The sequence below is a fragment of the Mobula hypostoma genome, chromosome 1 (assembly GCF_963921235.1).
Source record: "Mobula hypostoma chromosome 1, sMobHyp1.1, whole genome shotgun sequence".
Lineage (NCBI taxonomy): Eukaryota > Metazoa > Chordata > Chondrichthyes > Myliobatiformes > Myliobatidae > Mobula > Mobula hypostoma.
The window spans coordinates 134988067-134997966 of record NC_086097.1 but is presented as its reverse complement, the minus strand read 5'-3'; positions in this window follow the sequence as shown (position 1 = coordinate 134997966).

Here is a 9900-nt window from a genome sequence, read left to right as displayed (position 1 = left end):
TAGAATAGATAGAGAGACTCTTTTGCCAGTGGCAGAGGTATCAAAGATAAGAGGTTTAAGGTGAATGGAAGGAGTTTTAAGGGGGATTTGTGAGGCAAGCTTTTTTTTACGGGGAGCAGTTGATATCTGGAACTTGCTGTCAGAGGAGGTGTTAGAACCAGTTACAACCAAATCTTTAAGAGAAATTGAGAAAGGACTTAAATGGACAAAGCAAAGGTGGGTATGTAGAATTTTGGGTGGATGGTCAAAAATGTTGGCATGAACATAGTGGGTCAAAGCGCATGTTTCTGTGCTGTACATTTCTATGATTTTCAAAGGGCCAGCACATGTATTACAGGCTGAATGGTCTGTTCTGTAATGCGTATCAACTCTTGTCTGTCTTCTCACATGATACTGTTGTGCCTCTTGCTAAAAATAATCAGCTTTGTAAACTGAGAGATGTCAGCAAGTTGGTCAACATAGTCTCTGCCTTAGTTCAATGGATATAAATATACCCATGGTTATGAAATGAGCACATAGATGTCTTCGCTCAACAGCAGGTTCTCTTCATTTAAATACTTGCCTTCCATCTGAGTCTCGGCATGGAAAATTATGTTTTCAGAATCTGAAAGTGAAGCCAGAAGATCCAATTCAATGTGATGTCCAGTCCAAGTTATTTTGCCAGAAGTTAGATCGCTCGCTCTCTCTCTCTCTCTCTCTCTCTCTCTCTCACCCTCTCTCTCACACCCACTCTCTTTCACACACGCTCCCTCTCTGTCACACCCCCTCACTCTCTCTCTCACACACATACTTACCCAACCCCTCCCGCAATCCTTCCCTCCCATTGGGGTTCATACAAGGGCCTTAGAGTCTGGGCATCTACCCTTCACAATAGCGTTATTTACAATAGTATTATTAGGGTTATTTATGAAATTAAAAGCAAAAAAATACAGAAAACACTCAGCAGGTCAGGCAGCATCAGTGGAAAGAGCAACATAGTTAAAGTATTATGTCGATGACCCTTTGGCAGAACTGGGAAATTTTGAAGTTGCAGAGAGGTTGCGGAAGGATGGATTGGACAAAGAGAATATCTCTGATAGGACGAGACTATGGTAATGAATTGTAGAGTCCATGATGAGTTTACAGGGGCAGTTAGTGAGAGGAAAAAGTGATCTTAAGTTTTGAGGTGAGGGTAGTTAGAGAGTGAGAGTTCAAATGCAGGACTGATGAAAGGCTAATACAAGACCCAAAACATCAACAATTCTTTCCCCACCCCCCCCCTCATGCACCCTACCTCCCCAACTGGTGTTGCCCAACAAGCTGAGTTCCTCCAGCAGATTGTTTGTTGCTTCATCAGGATTATGTCTGATTTCTTTCTTAGTGCTCTCTCCCCTCAATATGATAATAACTCTGACACCTTAACCTTCCAGGGTAAACAATTTACCACTCCCCGAGTGAAGAAATGTCTCCTCATCTCAGGTCACAATGGCCAAATTCTGTGCCTATCACCATGGCTTCTAGATGGCTCAACCAAGGAACCTTCTTCCTGGTATCCACCCCTGTTGAATCAGAAATTTGTAAAAGGACTTTTGTTAATAAAAGTATTTTCAGGCCCTGTAGTGTTTTGAAGAGGTGAAGTACCGCTGAAGTCATCAATGTGGTAATGTAGGAAGCAGTAAAGTAAACCTCCACAAAGATGGTGGGACGTTGGTTCAACTTGCCTGGATCTAATCTGTGCTCAGACTCAACAACAAAGGTCTCTACCTGTTCACACTACCAATGATGCAGAGGACAGCGTGAGTTGGCCCTTTGCCCCAGGCGGTGAAGTGGGCTGCAGCCAGCGAGTGTGTCCAAGCAATTTATCCTAACTTCTGGCAGCCTTTCACAGCTGACCACGTGTCAGAAACTTTTCTGAGCATCTTCAGGTGCCTCTGATAGAGGAGCCACGGAAACTCTGGTGACCGCCAAGCACCCCTTTGCCTTAATGACACTAGTACCAGTTTGGAGACACGAGCGACTGCAGATGCTGGAATTTGGAGCAACACACAGAACGCCGGAGAAATTCAATGGGTCAGGCAGCCTCTGTGGAAGGAAATGGATAGTTGACATTTTGGGTCAATTATTTCTTCTGGACTGAAAGATAGAGGGGATATAGTCAGTATAGAGAAGTGGGAGGAAGAGATGGACCAGGAGTTGTCATGGGAGATGGAGTGATAGGCAGATGAGGGAGGAGAGTAACAGAGGCTGGCAGGTGATAGGTCTGGGTGAAAAGCAGGGAAGATGGTGGGATCTGATCTGAGGGGAAGGTGGAGAATGGTAAAAAGGGAGGCAGGTGTGGAGGACGCCTCTCAAAGTCCAACCCTACGTCCCCGTTGTGTGAGGTGGAAATGGGCAAGGCTGGCCAACAGGGCTCTGGTGAAGTTGGATAGGCTAGAGTGGATAGAATGGATTATAGAAACATTGATGAATTCCAACCAGACCATTGACTGTGAATGATGGAGATGGGAGGACTTCAATGGCCTATGCTCCAGTGGGAGCTAAGGGCCCAAGAGGACAAGAGGAAGTGGTGGGGAGGGCAGAGTGAAACAATGATTAGGGGAAACGGTGATGGACAGATGGAGTGGGTAGAGCATGAGATCTACCCCTGCTCTAGATGGGTATCTAGGGTACACCCTTCTGATGTTTGGAACGTTTCCCCATTTAGATAATAGTCCGCACTATTGTTCCTTTGACTAAAATGCATTACCATACACTTCCCAACACTGTATTCCATCTGCCACTTCTTTGCCCATTCTTCCAACTTGTGTAAGTCCTGCTGCAATAGCATTCCCTCCTCAGCATTACATACCTCTCCACCTATCTTCGTATCACCTGCAAACTTTGCCACAAAGCCATCAATTCCATGTCTTTGGTGAAGACTTCATACTGGGTGTGCGGGAAATTACAGAGGAATGTGGAGGCTGGTGGGGTAGACGGTGAAGGTTTAGGATCCTTACTGTCTGGCTCTCAACTCCAGAAAACAGCTAATTAAAAGTATTCTTCAACATGTTAATGAATAGACGATGTAGAACAGTATAGCGTAGGAAAAGGTCCATCAGCCACAATGCCTGAGCTGACCATGATGCCAATTCAGACTAATCCCATCTGTCCAAAGTCATTTTAAGACTTCAATAGGATAGAACCAATGATGTTTCAGTATGCGTGTGTGAAAACCAAAAGAGACGTCATTGCAAAACGAAAGATACAAGTGAATCCAATCAGAAATTCTGTAGAAAAATTTTCATTCAGAGAGTGGAGAGAGTCTGGAACTCATTCTCACATGCCGCATTGAAGCGAATATCAGAGATGGAATCAAAAGGGAATTGGATCAACAACAACAGAAAGAAATAAAAGGAGATGGTGATAGGTGAAGAGGGGTGAGTGGAGGTATATGCGGATGGCAGTAGTTGGCCAAATATTTTTGTGCTTAAGAAACAGCATAATTAACTTCATGATCACATTAACATAATTCCTTCCCAGTTTGAGTGCTTCTTGGAACTTTCCGTATCATTCACAAGTTGCATTTAATCAAAACATTAGTGAGGAAACAAGAATTTGACAAATAACCTTCAAAATCGCCGGAGTTCTTAAAGTGAGGCACAAGACATCTATTTTCTTCATTCGTACATTATCAAAATTCAGTTTGAGTACCTGGCCTAAAAAGACAGTTGAAATTGTTCAAAGTGAAACAAAACAAAACAAATGAAAAGAGTAACTGGTGATAATTAGGAACAAACAAGCGAAAATCTGCAGATGCTGGAAATCCAAGCAACACACACGATATGTTGGAGGAACTCAGCAGGCCAGGCAGCATCTATGGAAAAAAGTACAGTCGACGTTTCAGCCCGAGACCTGGGTGCTGAAGTTGACTGTACTTTTTTCCTTGGATGCTGCCTGGCCTGCTGAGTTCCTCCAACATTTTGTGTGTGTTGGTGATAATTAGGCAAACATTTTCAATATATAAATATCCCTATAAGAATCTTACAATGGATGTGAATATAAACACTGTATGTAATTGACAAAACAAGATTTTCTTCTCCTGAAAAGAATTCTCAAAATATTGGTATGGCTGGCAAGTCCAGCATTCATTGCTCATCCTTAGTTGCCCTGGAGGAAGTGGTGGTAAGCTGCTGTCTGTACTCTTGGGGCAGGAACTTTAGAACTTAGACCAGGTAATGATAAAGGAATGGCGTTATATTTCATTGTCAGTGTGATGGAGGGAAGTTGTAAGTGGTGTATTCTGCTCTTGCCCCTCTTGGTGGTGGAGGTTGCTTGTTTGGGAAGTACTGTCAGAGCAGCATGGGTGAGTAACCATGCTGCAGCCACAATGCACTGGAGATGGAGGGAATAAATGTTTAGGTGTTAAGTTTGGTAACTCTGCCATGGATGGTTCCAAGCCTGGCTATGAACCGAGGAGGGTAGGGCCTGGGAAAAGCATCCCCATTCCGTAAAATCCCAGAGCTTCAGAAACACCAACAGAAGCTCCCAAGACCTCATCCCAGGGAAAGGAAGGATCTTCGCCAAGAAAATGTATGACACCTGGGGACAATTTGAAGGACTTGCCAAGGACAGACAACTCTGGCAAGCTGCTGTTGCCAGCCTTTGCCCAGTAGGGGGTGACGGGCTTAACTAACTAACAAACTAAGTTTAGAAGTAGTCAAGTACCCTGGATTACCTGAGGCTTCTTGAGTGTGGTCGCAGCTGGACGTTACAATATGGGGGACAGGTGAGCCCTGGGCCGGACGTCCTGCTCACCTAAGGAAGGTGAAAGGTTTTCCATAGCCTCTCCCTTCCAGGTGTAGTGATCACTGCAGGACCACTGCTTGGCTGTCCATTCAGGAGGTCACTCACATATGGCCTCTCCTGCACCACCACGCGCACAGCAAGGCCTTCACATGGCGTCCCTGTTCTCACTGAGTTTGCCATGTCATGGCGCGACCGAGTGTCCAGCAGTAAAACAGAGCAGGCAGGCTGTGCTCATTAGCAATGGCTGGCAGCCAGCCTAGGAGAAGGGCAACTCCCATTCCAAACCTGGGTAGGAAGGACTTGTTAGCCTTGCCAGGCCGTCTGTCCAGGAGAAGGAAAGCTACAACTTACAGCCTTGTGGTCGCCACAGTCATCGCAGCTCACTGTGCCATTGTGGAATGTCCCCCAGCCTAAAGAATGGAATCGGTGTTGCATCGATCGTCACTATAAACCTACGCCGTGCAGGTGGGAAGAAAAGTCCTACAGTGATTGAGGTTTCCCTCCTGATCTTTGCAAACGAAGAACCGGGACCATCATTGTCAAATATTCCTACCACTAAAAATTAGTAACACAGTCGAAGGAAATGAATTGGTCTGTTTCAGAGAAGTAAGCCAATCAAGTGGTAAATCTCATCAACAGTTAAGTGGGCATACAGATATTAGGTATAAGATCTCAACCCAATGATGGCACCTCTGGCATTGCAATGCTCACTCAGTACTGGGTATCATGATCTTATGCTTAAGTCTGTGGTATGAGACTCAAAACTCCCAACTTTCTGACTCAGGTTGAGAAACTCCCATTGAGGCACAGATGATCACATTGTAATAAAATATACGTCTCCTGCTCCAAAAAGGTAATAGCTTGCATCAATGAAAATACACAATTATTTTTATTAACATAGAGCATGGAATAGTACCGCACAGTACAGGCCCTTTGGTTCACAATGTTGTGTTGAGCCCTTAACCTACTCTAAGATCAATTTAATCCTACATAACCCTCTATTTTTCTGTCATCACCGCCCTTGGCAGGGTGTTCCATGGACCTGCCACTATCTGTGTAAAATACTTACCTCTGACATCCCTCCCTTGTCTTTCCTCCAATTACTTTAAAGCTATGCCCCTTCTCATTAGCCATTTTTGCTCTGGGGAAGCTCCCCACTCTACCTATGGCTGTTACCCTTATGTACACCACTACACCATGCTGCTCCAAACAGCGCGATATGAGGTCACTCTTACCCTCGGCCATTCGGCTCTCTAGGTTAGCCTATAGCCGGTGAAGTGATGACACCCTCCTGTTAGACTGTTTGAGGTAACTTTTTAAAAATTCTTTCTTACTTCTCTTCTAGTATTTGTATATTTTTATACCTGTACACTTGTAATGCTACTGTGAAACTATAATTTACTTTGGGATCAATAAAGTATCTATCTATCTATCACGTGACCACTCATCATACTTCCTTCCATAGAAGAAAGTGCTAGCTCCCTCAGACTATCCTCATAAGGCAAACTCCCTAATCCAGGCAGCATTTCCTCTGATCTTCTCTAAAGCTTCCACAACCTATAATGAAGGAACCAAAACTGAACAAAATACTCCAAGTCTGGTCTAACCAGAGTTTTGCAGAGCTGCAATATTACCTCATGGCTCTTGAACTCAATCCCTCAACTAATGAAGGCCAATACACCACTCGCCTTCTTACCCAATTTATCAGCTTGCGCTGTAACTTGAATTGAATTGACTTTATTACTTATGTCCTTCATATTCATGAGGAGTATAAATCTTTATGTTACATCTCCATCTAAATGTACAATGTGCAACTTATAGTAATTTATAATAAGTAATATGTACAACAGGACAGTCAATATAACATAGAAGTATAATTGTATCAGCCTGAATTAATCAATCTGATGGCCTGGTGGAAGAAGCTGTCCTGGAGCCTGTTGGTCCTGGCTTTTATGCTGCGGTACCATTTCCCAGATGGTAGCAGCTGGAATGGTTTGTGGTTGGGGTGACGTGGGTCCCCAATGATCTTTCCAGCCCTTTTTATTTACCTGTCTTTGTAAATGTCCTGAATAGTGGGAACTCCCGTGATTGAGGGAAGTACAGTTCCCATACTAGGCAGTGATTTAGCCAGTCAGGATGCTCTCAATTGTGCCCTTGTAGAAAGTTCTTAAGCTTGGGGGGCCCATACCAAACATCTTCAACCATCTGAGGTGATAGAGACGCTGTTTCACCACACAGCCAGTACATACAGATCGCGTGAGATCCTCGCTGATGTTTATGCTGAGGAACCTAAAGCTTTGAGGGATCCATGGATGATCCCCAAGATCCATCGGTTCCTTCACACTGCTAAGAATCCTGCCATTAACCCTGTATTTTGCCTTCAAGTTCAGCCTTTCAAAGTGAATCACTTCACACTTTTCTGAATTGAACTCTACCTGCCACTTCTCAGCCCAGCTCTGCATTCTGTTGATGCCCAGTTGTAATCTACAACCACCTCTGCACTGTCCACAACACCACCAGCCTTTATGTCCTCCATGCTGAAAAACACTGGTCACCCACCTCCAGGCAGAATATACTCCACCTATTTCCACCCCCTGCCTTCTGAGGGCAAGCCCATTTCTGAATCCATGCAGCCAAGTTTCCCTGGATCCCAAGCATCCTGACTTTCTGAATGAGGAACTTTGTCAAACACCTTACTGAGATTCATATACAGCACATCCACGGCTATCCCTTCATCAATTAGTTTCGTAACTTCATCAAAGAATTCAGTCAGGCTCATGAGGCACAAAGCCGTGCTGACTATCCATAATTGTCCAAATATTGTCTAAATATTCTCCAAATACTTGTAAATCCTGTCTCTAAGAATCTTCTACAATATTTTGCCCACCACCTACGTAAAGCTACACACATAAAAATTACTGGTGAACACAGCAGGCCAGGCAGCATCTATAGGAAGAGGTACAGTCGACGTTTCCTATAGATGCTGCCTGGCCTGCTGCGTTCACCAGCAATTTTTATGTGTGTTGCTTGAAATTCCAGCATCTGCAGGTTTCCTCGTGTTTATGTTTTTAAATCTACGTAAAGCTCACTGGTCTATAATTCCAAGTGATATTCCTGTTACCTCTCTTGAATAAAGGAGTAACATTTGCCACCATCCATCCCTCTCAGCCAGTGAGAATGCAGAGATCATTGGCCTAATTGCAGTCCATCACGTCCAATGGTAACCTTTGGTATATCCTGTCCGGCTCTGGAGACATATCCAACCTCATGTTTTTCAAAAGCTTCAGCACACATCCTCTTTCTTTATGTCAACATGTTCCAGCATGTCGGCCTGTTTTATGTTGTTGTCTTTACATTCCTCAATGACCCTCTCACTGACGAAAACTGAAGCAAAGAATTCATTTCGGAATCTCCCTAGCTGCTCCAACTCCAGGCACGTTTCCTCTTTTATCCCTGATTGGTCCTATCCTCACTTTAGTCATCCTCCCGTTCTTCACATACAAGTAGAACACCTTGGGGTTTTCCTTAATCCTACGAGGTAAGACCGTCTGATGACCCCTTCTAGCTCTCCTAAGTCCATTCTTAAGCTCTTTCTTGTCTACCTTGTAATTCACTAGTGCCCTGTCTGATTCTTGCTTCCTAAACCCTGAGTATGCTTCTTTCTTCCTCTTAACTAGATATTCCACATTTCTTGTGAGTCATGGTTTCTTCACCTTACCATCCTTTCCCTGCTTCAATGGGACAAAGGTATCCAGAATTCCATGTGTTTACTCCCTAAACAAGCTCCACAATTCTGTTGTGCTTCCCCCCCCACCCCCGGAGTACATCTGTTCCCAATTTATGTTGCCAAGTTTCTGTCTAATAGCAACTCTTTCCCAATGAAGTACTTTCCTATTCCGTCTGCTCCTATCGCTGTCCAAAGCCATGCTAAAGGTCAGGAAGTTGTGATCACTGTCTCTGAAATGCTCACCCACCAGAAAATCAGTCACCTGACCAGGCTTATTGCTGAGCACCAGATCCAGTATGACTTCTTCTTTAGTTGACCTGTCTACATACTGTGTTAGGAATCCTTCCTGGACACACCAAACAAATTCTGCCCATTCTGTACATTTTGCACAAAGAAAGTGCCAATTAATATTAGGGAAGTTGAAATCACTCATGACAACAGCCCTGTCATATTTGCATTTTTCCAAAATCTGCTTCACAATGTCTCAGTTGCTATTGTGGAGTCGACTGAATAATTCACATTGACTCAGTAGACGATCCCTCCATGATGTCTGCAGCTGCGATACTCTCTCCGATTAGCAATGTCACTCCCCCAACCCTTTCACCTCCCACTCCGTCCCTTTTTGAAACATCCAAACCCCAGACCACTCAGCAGCTACTCCTGCACTTGTGACAGCCATAACCTCAATGACACAGTTCCATTTACTGATCCATTCTCTAAGTTTATCACTCTTGTTCCTAATACTTCTAGCATTAAAATAGACACAGTTCAACTCTCGTAACTGACTGCAGTTGTGCCCTATCCTCTGCCTATCCTTCTTCACAGTCTCTCTATACGCTGCATCTACCTCTACCATAATTGTCCCGTCCTCTGTGCTATCACTCTGGTTCCCAATCCCCTGGCAAACTAGCTTAAACCCTCCCCAACTGTTATGTTCATGGTACCGGGAAGCCAGATAGCTGTGAACAACATGAGCCAGAGAGGTGGGGAACAAACATGCAGTTGTTTATTTTGCTTGTCAGTCATCTAACTAGAACGCTCTCTCTTACGTTACATTCAGTATGTAACACACAGTTAAGCTTGTAAGGGTCAAAATATACATGCATACATAATATATCTATCTCCCTTGTAACGGTTTCTCCCCCTTCCCATACACAGACCAGCTGCTGAATTATTAACATTTCAATAGAGTAATTATCAAAGTCAACCAACAACAAAAAAACATTTTTTTCTAAACTAGGGAAAGAGGGTGGACTGCCTCAATTCCCAGACATAATGGTGGGGATTATTCTGCCCCACGTGCAGAGGGATGTTTATTAAACTAGAGCCTCAATCTGTCTGGAGGCCGCCTGTTCCTGTGAGGGTACGTCACCATTGTCATTTTATCGCTTGATGGCGTATAGATTAGA